Source organism: Platichthys flesus, chromosome 2, assembly GCF_949316205.1.
Source record: "Platichthys flesus chromosome 2, fPlaFle2.1, whole genome shotgun sequence".
In the NCBI taxonomy this organism is placed as follows: Eukaryota; Metazoa; Chordata; class Actinopteri; order Pleuronectiformes; family Pleuronectidae; genus Platichthys; species Platichthys flesus.
The window spans coordinates 12,944,032-12,956,156 of record NC_084946.1 but is presented as its reverse complement, the minus strand read 5'-3'; the positions used below and the strand labels follow the sequence as shown (position 1 = coordinate 12,956,156).

The 12,125-nt window shown below is 40.8% G+C and overlaps 1 protein-coding gene across 2 annotated transcripts in view; it reads right to left on the bottom strand.

Moving 5' to 3' along the window:
- Positions 1-11,477, bottom strand: part of tfeb (transcription factor EB) — a 29,535-nt gene extending 18,058 nt beyond the window's left edge. For both annotated transcript variants that reach the window (XM_062398460.1, XM_062398467.1), the window contains exon 1: positions 11,215-11,477. The gene's annotated coding sequence lies outside the window, so the exon portion shown is untranslated. The remainder of the gene's footprint in view (positions 1-11,214) is intronic.
- Between the last annotated feature and the right edge of the window lie 648 nt (positions 11,478-12,125).

The following is a 12,125-nucleotide window of genomic DNA, read 5'->3' as shown; positions in this document are numbered from 1 at the left end:
TTTTGTTGTCTCTCCGTGGAGTCGAACCAGAGACGAACCAGAGACCTTTTCTGCCCATAGTCCAAGTTTCTACCACTAGATCACTGCCTCTCCCTGTTTTAACACCTCCATTTCTCAAACGTTTAAAGATTTTTAGCATTTTCTCATTAATTGAGGTGTGCACACAAGTAAAATATTCCAAGCAACGCTTTTTTTTATTGTTTAATTTTAACTGTACTTTTCTGAAGCACAATGTGACTTGCTTTGTGAAATTTGCGATATTATAAAAATAAATAACTTTTCTTATCAATTTATCAAGGTTAAAGTTTAGACACAAACTTGTCATTGCCCCAGAAAGCGTTTCTGCTCAGTAACCGAGCTTCCTGAAGGTCGTCTGCATGAATCACCACAAGTCATCGACATAATGCATGAATCACAATGCCTCTCACCTTCTAAACACAGTCTAATTATAGCTGACCAAGAGAGACCCTTGGTCAAAGTGAATTTGCAGACTCAGCCCTGCTTTCTACCGGTCACTGCTTTACAGCTCAAAAGGAAGACATGATAATCTCGACACAATGAGATATTCAGGAAAGACAATAGACCAGCATCATCAATAACAACACCACCAGCACCACTTCCCCTTTCCTTCCATCGATTTTCACAACTCCTTTTGTCAGGGGTGAAGCAACTTCCTCTGCATGCAGCCCAGGGAAAGACCGAAAGCTGTTTGTCATACCACAGTCTCTGGGACTGAAACATGCTTTAGGCATAAAGGATTGTTTGTTTCTTTACCGACAGCCATTTAACATAAAATACAAAAAATTTTGTTTAATGTAAAATTTCTGTTTTTAGGTTGTTTCCTTTTGGCTTAAAAACAAACGGTTGTATATATTTAATATCATGACTTTCATTTTCGCCCCACCACACAACCACACAATCAATACCAATCTCCGTGCCTCCACTTTTCTGCCAACTAATAACACATCAATAAACAAGGCAGTCATGAAAAATATCCAAGTTCTGTAATTAAAATGTTACTCAACTCTTATTCTCGTCCTGTATTCTCAATAGCATGTATCAATCAGACATTTTCAGTTTCGTGTCTAGTTAAGTTGTGAATCAGCAGGTATGGAGCTCAGCCTGACAAGTGTCCAACAGCCAGGCAGTGTGACACACTGATACTGACACACAGCATGTATGAACTTCTTCTTACCCGCAACTCTCCAACTATCCCAAAGACATCATAGTGTATCCAAGAGATTACTGCTCCTCCACGTGTTGACGCACACTCTCTCTGACAGAGACAGACAGCTGTTTACTGGCTGGGCTGGACCAACTACTGCATACATATGCCGGTTCAGTGGTTGTCCAGCCACTCCTCCCTCCACCAGCCTGAGTTACAGTACGCTGAGTGACATTCACGATTAGTCACCTTCCTTACTCAATAAACTACCAGCTCAGCTTCCGATTCCTCCTCCGCCTCCTCCTCTTCCCTTAAATTAGCCTGAATCCTGTAGTCTGGGCCAACAACAAGGAGAGCCTTGTGTCCAGCAAACTCCTCTCCTTCTCCTTCTCCTTCTCCTTCTGCCTTATGTGGAGCTCCACCTTTAGTCCAGCCTCCGTCTTAAAGCAGTTTGCACAGCGTTCACACACAGCAACTATAGATGTGTGTGCATGAACACACTCAAACGCTCATTTTGTTTTTCTGGACCATGGAGCAGTGAATCAGCATATTTACTTCTTTAATTGCACTCCCACATGCATGAAAAAGCGTACGTAAATCGCACAGTTTCGAGGCAAAAGGTAAATAACACATAACATAATCTGTGTCCATCCAGGGTTAGTTATAGTAAACTTAATTATTTTAAAATAATAATTTATTGTAAGTCCACTTCATTTTATTGTTGTGGGTAGGAATTAAAAGCTGTCACTAAGAAGAGACACATATGAGGTTTATTTCACAATTGTGGAATTGTTATAACACAAGAAACACTATGAAAGCAGATGTTTTCAAAACGAAGGTATGACACAAAGTTTTGTAACTTTAATTGTTATTTCAAGTATTCAAGTGTATTTCAGTGAGCAAATCACTCTGGCGAGTTCAGATTATGACAAGAATTCCTCTGACGTACTGCTGTCAGGTTTGTTTACGAGAAACGGCTCCAGAGATTTGCTTACAAGAAACACTTCCACAGATTTGTTTACAAGAAAGAGTAGTAGCAAAGAAACAACAGAGGGTAGGAGGAGGGCTGACAAGCCTTTTAAAGAGAGCCTCCTAGTGGTGAGATCTTGCACAATATCTCAAATGTTTTTAATTCAGAACATTCTAGTAAGGAGGATGTTTATTTTCTAAAATCAATATGACACAGGTTTCAGAGGACCACACTGTTTTCAAGTTTAAATTTAGTAATCAGATATATTTCCCTATTGTCTGTCATGCCTCCTGAGGAGATGACACAGCTCTGATCTTGACTGTTTATGAGCCTAAAAACTGATGTCATTCCTCCTTGTTGAACTCATTAAACTGGAAAACAGAGTGGCCAACTTTAAAGTTAATCGGCAAATCAAACTGCATCTGCCTCACACATCCACACAAACATACTGCATGGGCCACACGTTAATTGTCCATTCTGTACGGCAGCTCGAGGGATGGATAATCTGGGCTATGAGGTGTATTAAGTACGGGGAAGTGGAGTAATGCTGTGCTAATAACACTGTCTCATCCCTGTTTTTACAACCGCTCCATCCTGTATCCGTGAACAGAGAAACATAAACATTGGTATCGACGTGCCTCTCAGTGTAGTGCTTATCACTACAGAGGAGAACAGTGGCCGGCAGGGATCAGCAGTACCCGGCTGACAAGCATCCCTTGTTTGTACACAAAGCATTCACTAGTGGGCCAGCTCTACTTCTCATAGTGCCTGCAGTGTATTTACTGGGTTATTTTGGTCCAAGGGCAGGACCCCTCCAGACCCTCTGCTTATTGGTCGACAAAAGCTGCGTTCCTGTCGAGTTTGGCCAATCATAAGGCATAGATGTAGGAGGGGAAATCATTGACCAAGACAGACTTGTGCCCCTTTGACAATGGCCTATGGAGGAGGACACACACACACACACACACACACACACACACACACACACACACACACACACACACACACACACACACACACACACACACACACACACACACACACACACACACACACACACACACACACACACACACACACACACACACACACACACACACACACACACACACACACACACACACACACACACACACACACACACACACACACACACACACCATTGAAAGTGTCAAACAACTCTGTTGATATGTTGGTGTGAAGTTTGACCATGCTATGCTATCCCTAAGCTATATCTCCAATGGTAATGACAATACTCCAAACAAGTTTTTTATAAGGCTGCAATATGCCTTTTATTCAACCATTGCAGCATGGATTTCACATTAAGTTTCGTGTGTATATATATATCCTATATCTGATGCTTATACCAATATTATAAACATACTGTGCATCACACTATACTCTACATCAACTTAAATGTTTGTTATGAATTGTATGTGTTGAAATTAAGTTTTTTAAACTCAAACAATCCTGGGCTACGAATAGTGATTCACGGTAGCCTTTTCTCCTTATTCGCTGAATCAACATCATCTTCCCAGGGTAGGCTGTCAATTCTAAGAAGTAGACAACACGCAGGGTAGTGGACCAGAGTATCAGGTCAGGTCTTAAGGTGGAAGTGACAATATGTGATGGGAGTGTAAGCCTCTCTCTGTTTTAATTGTTGCTTTAAGGCATTTGATTACCTGGTTGTGTCTCCACGTATACCTACCTAGGGAGAGACTTATTCTATAACCAGTGAGGATGTGCCTGAAGGTAGCTAGAGTTGGGCATGGTTGGCAGCAAGGGCCTTCGTTCAGCCAATGCTGTAGTATTTTGGTTGAGGGGAGGACGACATAGGTTGCTCTAAGAAGGAAGTAAATCCTGCTTGCTTCCATTCCCCACAGGAATCCAGCAGATCTTCTTTTTCTAGGCTCTCCCATTTCACTCATTGCCAGTGCCCCTGTATTGCTTGAGTGACAGCCTTTGCACATTATGCTGCCTCTTTTTGATTGGATTTCAAGAACTAACAATTGTAACTGCTCTGAAGGAGTTGCCTTGTTCCACAGGGGTCTACTCTGACCTAGGCCCAAAGCTCGTCTTCCCTGTTGAACATGGCCCACATTGTCAGCGTGCTGCTGTGCTACTAAGATTCACTTCCTTGTTTAAGCATTACATCATAAGACCACCTGACGTGACCTAAAGTTGTGAGTAAGTGAGTATAAAGCATCTTACTGTGGTTCAATGATGTATATCACCAGCTATACAATTCGTATTGTATAGGAATAGGAATACAATTCCTATTGTCTCCACTTAACTTTGCACAAATAAATGATCATTGATATGCAAACCATAAAATACACATTGATCTAGAGCCTCGGTTCCCAAACTGGGGTACATGTACCCCCAGGGGTACGCAAAGTGGTTCAGGGGGTACATGGGGAGAACATTTTATTTGCGTTTTCAAAGTGAAAAAGCCCATTACATTTTCAAACTGAGCTATAAATAATCATGCATTATTAAATAGTCTAAATAGCCAAGTCGCATTGCCAAAAATACTCATGTATACCCATATTCAGCTAAATAATTACACTGCCAATAAAAGTTACAGGTAGGTTAGTGACTGTTAGTAAAAACGAGGGATGGGCATAATTAATCGACAATCGATTAATTGATCCTTAAGAATTTCCTAGATGACATTTTGTCATAGACGTAATTCTGTTGCGTTCACTGCCAACACTGCAAAGCTATACGTCTCCATGAGCGCCTGAGGAGTTCACTCACTGCTCTCTTCAAGTAGGAGGTCTAGCTCCAAAGCTAGCCCCTTCAGACCCAGACAGAACCAGCTCTGGGTGAGGGGTGACAACCACCGGACTGAGAGGTCGAGAACCGTAAAATCCAGCTGGCTCACAGCGGCTAGCTGCACTCTCATCGGGGCTTAAAAGAACAGCAGCGCATATTTTCAAGTGTAACCAGTAAGTGGTTCCAGTTTAACTGCCACAAGAGTTGCTCACCTTGTAATAAGATCTATATTTTCACTGCATTTTAACAGAGCCTATAAATAGTGCATTTTAATATAAAATATTAACGATTAATCAAAAATCGATCGTTAATTCTCCCGACAATCGATTAGGAACTGACAATCATGGTTAACAACTGATTGATAACTGACAATCGATAGATAAATTCAGTTTGATCTAAACTTCCATCCGAGTCCTGAAATCCCTGTAAATGTCAAAGTTTCAAGTGTTATATTCTGTATATGTGCGTCGGGGGGGGGGGGGGGGGGGTATGTAGCTGGAAATTGAATTTCTGAAGGGGTACGAGACTGTAAAAAGTTTGGGAACCACTGATCTAGAGTATTTAAATGATATGTAATTAATACTGAACAGACAACAGCAGTGTGCTGTATGTGTGCGAGAGAGAGAGAGAGAGAGAGAGAGAGAGAGAGAGAGAGAGAGAGAGAGAGAGAGAGGTAATCAGCCAACCAGCCACACAGCATTTTCATTTTGCATGGGTGAGAGTCACCATGTACGGAGAGATGGAATGAAAGGCATTTGGGAGATGAGTTGGGAGATAAGGCACATGCGTACACACACATTTAAACACACACACAACATTTATTTCACTGCAGCAATCACACCCCAAAACCTGATCCTTTACAAAACTTTCCATTCCCCTCGCCTTATCCTGCAATCTCCCTTTGTCTCCAACTTTCATTCTCAATGTGTAGACGAGTTGAAAACTAAATCAACACTAAGTATGAAGAATTCGGGAGCCTTTGACCTCTTCAGACTTGAGAAGATAAGAGAACTACAGAGAGAGAGTGGATGAGGTTAGAGAGGACAGGAACAATGAAAAACCCGGAAAGAGTTCAGTTCGGGGTCATAACTGTGATAATCAATTAAATCAGCCGAAAAAGGTACTTCCTGTCACTTTTTCTCTGAGTGTGTGTGTGTGTGTGTGTGATTCTGTGTGTGTGTATGAGCGTACACTCCAGATCAGAATCCATTGCTTGTCCTCTGACCAAATATGGGGACAGTTTTTGATTAAGCTTTTCAGACAAAGAAATGCTGTGTCTCTATAGAGACACACAGACACAACCTTATACAGTGAGTGTATCACTAATTGTTTCTCTACAATTGATTCTGCCACGACTGACTATTGCTAACAAGGGGATGATAACATTATCTATTCAACTATTAATAAACTGCTGAGGTTTAAAGCAGTTTCAAATTATATTAGCTCTTCAGCTGTGCAGAGATATCACACAGATTTCACTATTGATATAATGATGTTTATTATTGTTGTTGACTGTTTGAGACTTTCACATCTGTAGTACATCAGTGTGCGCACATTGATGCCGATTATCAACATGCAAAAATTAAAGGGGATTTCTAGTATTTTTCGGCCTGGGCCTTGTTTATACATGCAGGAAGGTAAATTAATGGTAATTTTTGAATTTGTCCTGCAGATGATTCTTATTGTTCTTATTTCTTATTCTTATTGTAGCCTCTGCCGCCGTGTTTCAGCTGCCTGCCGAGACCATCTACCGGAGCGGTTTCAAATGTTTTTGTTAGTACCATAAATTAACACATCCACATTTATAAACAAATGGCTCAGATTAAAGATGCTACAATTCCCCTTTAACATTTCTTCTTCCTCTTTAAAATGTAATGTATGCGTGTTGTTTGTTCAATAGTGTTCTGACATGCTTGATTTGTTAAGAATAGTCACTTCCATGGTGTCAATATTTCTAAATGTTATAGCTAGAGAGATGGCTGATCACAATCTAAAGCAGATAAGTTCCGTTTTAGGAGTAGGTGATACAATCCCTTTGTAGAGTCTATATACCCGAGATGACATGAGTTGGAATGGATGTGTCAACACATCCAGGGTTTCTGGGAGGGAGTCATTATGGTACTTGTTTGATTTTAGAGCCGAGGACAAGGTGGAGAATACCCCTTGTATGATGAAGGTCTAAACATGCAAAAGTGCAACTCCATGACATTTATTGAGAATTTGACAGCGATACAAGCAGATGATACAGATAATGACCACCTGCAGTTCAGACTAACAAGCAAACTGTCCTAACATACACAGCAGGGCAGCTGCATTGTGTACTTCACAGATGCAGATGTTCGTACGGGGGAAAAGACAGACTGTGTTAGACCATCACTACCATCTGTCAGTCAAAAGGGGATATGAAACAGTAGAGTGGAGATGAGATGAGGAAGTAGAGTCACACATTCAGCACATGCCCCATAATGTCCCACCCACACTCACCTCTAATAGATCATGGGTCACGTTGTCACAGAGCACATGCCTTGCTGTAATTTCTGTGCATTTCTCGAAAAAGTCCAACTGTCAAGAGACAAACTTGTGTTTTGGTTTTTCTTTCCCATATTTTTGTTATTTTTGAGGGACACCACTGAAACAGTTCCTCATACAGCTTTTCCTGATCTAATCACGAACCTGTCCGGGTCATGGGAGATCTGTCCATATGGCAAGTGGAGGAAGCTGTGTTTACACACACCCAATGCTCTTTCACACTAGAGTACATCCATTGACCCTTTGCCAGTATGCCTGTATCAGTGTGTGTGAGTGTGTGTGTGTGTGTGTGTGTGTGTGTGTGTGTGTGTGTGTGTTTGTGTGTGTGGCTGATTGTGTTTACCTGAGGAAAATTAACCTTATTGCCAACACTTACTAGTGGACATGAGCCCAATGAGCCTGAAAATATAACCCACACACACACTTTTCCATATACACAGCACACAGGACACAATGGTGAGCTAATGTGTGGACATACGTGACATGGTGATCAGGAGGTAAAGTGTCACATATTCAAAAACAAACACACACTGATGGAACACAAACCAGGGGAGAGAACTGCTCTGATATAGCCAGTATGAAGGTAATACAACTGCGTGTTTCCAAATAGAGATTTTGATTATCAGCCATATTATTGTAGGGCTTGTATGATATCAACTGTGTTTAAGAAAAACTTGTTATAACCACAATGTCAAGGATAGGTACCTCACTACCCACAATCCTCTCTGTTTCATGAAGTTCATGAGGGTGAAAGTCACTACAACGAGGTTCCATTTAAGAAGAAGCAGACTGGAAGGGATCATTCGCAATTGTTTATGGAATGTGTAGTTCCTTCACACTTACAATATTTATGTAATAACTCCTTTGCCATCAATCTATCTAATATTTTATGGTTGACATTTATCTCGTAGTTGGTCGAGAGATTTTGTGAAATGTTAACAGAGAAAATGAATGGGACATTTACATCCGAACCCAGAGCTGTCTAAAAGTTGGCAGTCATGTTTGGCTTTAGTAAGGTCTTAATTAAAACACTTCACAGTCACAGGGGTCACCTCTTCTGCAGGTTATAGTGCTTGAAACTAAACTCTTTTTTCCTTTGTTAGCCATGCGAGCAGGTTGCAGCTGTGCTGTTGGGGAGAGAGCGCCTCAATGTCAGGCCTCAATGTTGCTCCAAATACTGGCTAGTGACCTTTGATCTTACTGACAGTGACCTCACAGCTCAGTGTGTTTACTGACCCCTGATCTTTGAAACTGTGTGCACTCTGTTACCCCACTGACTTATGCATGTGCATCTGTCCCATTCTCTATTTCACTTCAGCACTTGTTCTGGCAATGACACAGGGTGGGAGAGCTGTGCAGGTAAAATGTAAAAGTCTAACAGCTACACTCGAACAACTAGTTATTATTATTGTTTTTAAAGAAATATTTTCGGGAATTTCACCTTTATGAAATGATAGTACGTGAGAAATGGGGAGAGAGAATGGGGGACAGGACAGGCAGCTAAGGGATGGGTTGGAAACCGAACCCATGACTCAACCCTCTGTATGATGGGCGCCAGCAGCACTTCACACCTCGTTATTATGTACACATCTAGCCTTATCAATAAAGGTTGATATTATATTATATTATTTGACAATATCTAGTGTAACAGACTTCAAATACATCTAAAGTCCGCTTCTATGATTTCTTTGATATTGCACCGCATTATTGTGACATTTGCGCAAACACTGCGCACCAGTGCTGCTGAAGAGCAGACCTATGTGTATGATCTATGTGTATGAGTATGTGTTTCAAACATATCTATAAAAACATGTCTTCCTATCCAGTCATAAGACTTTTGTTTCAATATCGTTTTGTTGTTGTTCCCCATTACAGCAGTTCCTTAAAGTCAACCACCCATGATCTGTCATTAATAATAATATATTCATGGATTATTAGAATCTCAGAGGACTTTCTTTTTCTCGTAACTCAGATAAGTTTGTCACCGTAGTGTTTCCTTATACATCACTGTCATCACCATATTAGTGCTCATGTTAACGTGTAAAGGGACATTTATTTTAAATTCATTAGGAATAAAATTAAAATAAACAAGATATGGATGGAACACGAAGTTTCTACTTGACCTAATGAGACCTCTCTGCCCTGAACTTTGAACCTCATTGTGTTCTTCGTAGAATGATGTAGTGGATTGCAGGGACCAGGCAGCGGGGTCAGGGGATGGTGTCCAATGTCAACACTTGCTGTGATGTAAGGTGGCACACATACTCTGAGGAGACATGTAGGTCAGCCAAGAGGCCTGCGAGCCGACTGGCGGTTGGGGGGGTTAAATTACACCTTTATGAGCGCACAAGCTAAAAAGTTCAGTCCACAAGGTTGAGTGTTGAGGGTTACTGCCGTCATCTTCATCAGCACCCCTCTAATAAAACTGTAAATCTTCAAATATACAACAATCAAGAAAAGTAACCTAGTACGACCAAAATCTCACTTTACCTTTCAGTCAAACACGCGCCTGCTTCTAAAATTACATCTTAATCCCAGATATATTTCATAGGTTATTAGTGGACTGACATAATGACTTACTGAAATTACTGGAAAGCAACAGGCAAAACAAACCGCACACCTCCACTCAACATGAACACATACTAAATATAATGTATATGTTTATAAATACACCCGTTCTGCAGCAAGAGGGCCACAGGGGGAATAAATGGTGAGAAGTGCCTCCCTTCTTTTTGTGTTGGCAATACACAGCACCGCCAAGGAAAGAATTTGAACAAGCAGCCGAGCATTACAATCTGAACAGTTTACTGTCGCAACTTATACATAGCTGCCTGCCCCCGGGGTTGAGGTGTTGTTACTGATACTGGCCCAGCTACAGCTTATAAATGGCAAGAGGAGGGCAGCTCTAGGCAGAGACATGAAAGTGGTGCATTATGGTCCAACTCAGCTGGTCCTAAAGTAGCACCGGTGTCCTCGATAAAAAGTCCAGCAGCAGAATTACAGAGAGAGTAATTTTCATACTTTTATGTTATTCCATTTCAGAATCCTGATTGTTTATGTACCCTGCAATACTGTAGAAAGTAATATAAAACTGAGCTAAAATTGTATCTGAACGCAACCATGGGAAAAGTTTTTGAAACGTTAACTAATTGAATTTTAAAATGTTCTTCTTTAGGTGCTATTGCAAGTGAAAGGTATAGTATTAAATAAAGTAAATTAACTATTTTCACTTTAAGATAATAAATTATTTATCATCATGTCACATTTCCACCCAAGACCGTTTCATTTATATCTGTATAAATAAATAATATATACAATATATACACAATTATATTCATGAAATATTATCATTAAAAATAAATATAAACCCACATCTGTGTATACTTGATCTTATTGTTGTTTTATAATGGTTTTACATGGATTCACAGTGAAGTTATCACAAGGAAAAGTTGTAATAGAGAAATAGTGCTGTGTGGATTTGTGATGCTTCTATGTGAAGCTGAAGGATACAGAATAAACTACATTTAAAATGCACACAGGAAATATATAAATCAACCACGTTGACTGAACAGCAGAGCACAGGGATGGCTTCACTTTATTTTTGAGGACGAATAATAATTGGTCTCCAGCTCATTTTAAATGGTGAAATCCCTGAGCTGTCGTCTGTAGAGTGAACGATACGCACTTCGGTTGGATCCTCGCTTTCCCCCCGGAGGTGTCGGGTGTTCGAGCGGAAGCGGAGTTTGAGAGTCGGAGGTAAACTATCACTTACCCGCTCTGAAGGTCAGACGGTACGAAGGCGAGAGTCGGGTTCAGGAAAAGTGCGTGTCCGCTCCCGTGTGCAGCCCCTGGCACCAGCCGGGCGCAGGGAATCAAACCCTGACCAGAACCTCAACGGGAAACCCAAACTCGGGAGTTTAGAAGTTTTTTCGGTACGTCCACAAGCCGCTGCCACAGCGAGAGCAGCCGCTGGAGGCTCCGGAGCTAATTTGTTTTCGTTTCGCCCGTCGAGATGTTGTCACGACCCGGAGCGTCTGCAGTCACCTGTGCCGCCGCCAATGGCAGAGCGCACGCGGGCCTCTGGGAAATGTAGTCTTCGCACTTGCTCGTCACACTCGGGTATTTCAGGGCGATGACGCGACTTCATCCAAAATAGACGAGTAGGGACCGAAGGGGACGTTTAACTTTACTGTTTCCCCCAGTCTGCTACCACTTTTAGTCATTTTACATGTTGTGGCTCCAGGTTTATTTATACGTAACACACCAACTCCGATTTATTGCTAAAGTTTTCAACTTACAAGGAATTTGCTTTGTTGTTTGGTGCATAACAAACTCGTAAGTAGGTCAGTGATGAAGCCAAAATAAGCCTGAAGCCTTCAGTACAATATAAATTAAATATAGAAAACAAATAGAAGTAAAAATAATTTGGTAGTATGTACAATATAAACAAATTTGAAATATATTATAAATGAGTTAATTTCAAATTTGGATTCGTTGTAATTTAGTTTATTTAGTAGTAGTATTTTGCTCTACTTATGTCTATCTTTATCTTCTCTTATCTATTTTGGCTCATATTAGTTTTGCAAAGCTGGTTTACATTGTCTTTATATCTCTATATAAGGGTTAATTACTTAATTGATACTATCGCCATCATTATAACTATTTTAAATATGTAACCTTTTA